Below are 1,843 nucleotides of genomic sequence, written 5' to 3' on the forward strand. Positions count from 1 at the left end.
TTTAGTCATTTCAAGCTTAACAAAAAACTAATGAGGTTAAATGACGATTAATTAGAGGGGGAGAGGCACTTTGGAAATTCTGAACAGAGGGAGACGACAGCTGAGAGTGGAGAACACCATTGGAGGATCCATTCTTGCGTTTTTCATCGTCTATCTTCAATTTTTCATGTTTGTAATTGAATTCTATGATTGCTAGAATGAATATTATGGGCTAATTTCTCCTTTAGGGCTATTATGTGAATCTTTTGGAAACCCTTTTTATGGATTAATGCAGAATTCATGTTCTTCTTCATCTCTTTCAATTCCTTACAATCTGTGTTACTTGTGCAATTATTGATTAGTCACCTCTAATTGTTATTTCATGAATCAAATTGAAATCTGAAAAGTGAAATTTGATATGCTTTAATTGTTTGGATGCAAACTCAATTTAGAACGAAAGTTTCTAAGTTGTTTGCTTATTTTTCTGAGTTGCGTGTTTAATGCCTTCTTCATGATTCAACTTTGCCATAGAAATATAGGAAGTTGTCATTTAGATTGAATTTGTAAATCTTAACCAGATTATGAATTATTTTTGCAACTTGTTCTTGAATAGGGAGAAGGGGATATAATTCTTGCATTAGGAAGTAAAAGGGTGGAAAATAGAGGATCATAATTGTCCTAATTTCATTCTCTCTTTTATTTTGTTAAAATTTTCATTGTGCTTCATTAGTATTCTTCTTTGTTTGAAATCTCTGAAATTGTTTGATCAAATAAAATAAAAAAATTTGATTGATTAGTAATTGATAAATCAGTCCTTGAGGACGATACTTGGTTTTTACCATATTATTACAAATTGAGACTGTGTGCACTTGCATAGCTTAAAATTTCGCAACAAATATCAATATAGTTGATTTTTATTCTAAATTGGTTTTTATTTTAGTACTCATTCGGTTTGTGGCTGATATTTTGCTTTTGGGAAACATTAGTATATGCGACGAAGTAGACAAAACGAACTTGTACCGATAGATCTTGAAATTGAGAGAACTTCTAGAAAAAACCAAAGAATTAAGAAAAAGTTGGAGTTTGATATGGCAGAAAATCAGGGGAATGTATCTATTGCTAATAATATTCTAAACGTAGCAGAAGTCCCAGCGGAACAAGGACCAAGGAAGCTTAGAGATTATGTGCTTCCCACGGTCACGGGAGTGCATTAATGCATCATACACCCCACTATTCCTACGAATAATTTTGAGATCAAGATGACAATACTACAAATGGTCCAGTCTATCGTTCAATTTGGGGGGTTACCTACTGAAGATCCTAATTTGCACATAGCCAATTCGTGCAACTCTTAAGATGAATGTGGTGAGTGATGATGCAATCTGAATGAGACTTTTCCCATTTTCCCTAAGAGAGCGAGCAACGATTTGGTTAATTTTGCTGTAAGCCAATTCTATTACAACATGGGAGGACTAGCCCAGAAGTTCCTTGCAAAAATTTTCCCTCCAAAAGAAGCTACAAAGTTGAGAGGGGAAATTAATAATTTCTACCAGATGGACGGGGAATCACTGTAGGATGCATGGGAGAGATTCAAAGAGCTCTTAAGGAAGTGCCCCCATCATGGTATAGAGAAATGGCTGCTGGTTCACAATTTTTACAATTGGTTAAATGGTACTACTCGAACAATAATTGATGCAACAACAATGGGTGTGTTCATGAGTAAGAGTGCTAATGAGGCATATGAATTACTGGAAAAGATGGCTATGACCAATTACCAGTGGCCTATTGAGAGGGGACAAACAAAGAAGGTGGCTGGTATGATCGAATTAGATGTTATCTCAATGTTTATAGCTCAAGTGGCAGC

General features: G+C 34.9%; 1 non-coding gene across 1 annotated transcript; it reads right to left on the bottom strand.

The window, feature by feature from the left end:
• Window positions 1-1,499: 1,499 nt before the first annotated feature.
• LOC133787624 (small nucleolar RNA R71) lies at window positions 1,500-1,606 on the bottom strand. The gene has a single exon (XR_009872633.1). It is a non-coding gene; the product is annotated as a small nucleolar RNA R71 (small nucleolar RNA).
• Between the last annotated feature and the right edge of the window lie 237 nt (window positions 1,607-1,843).

This window comes from Humulus lupulus, chromosome 6 (assembly GCF_963169125.1).
Source record: "Humulus lupulus chromosome 6, drHumLupu1.1, whole genome shotgun sequence".
Taxonomy (NCBI): Eukaryota; Viridiplantae; Streptophyta; class Magnoliopsida; order Rosales; family Cannabaceae; genus Humulus; species Humulus lupulus.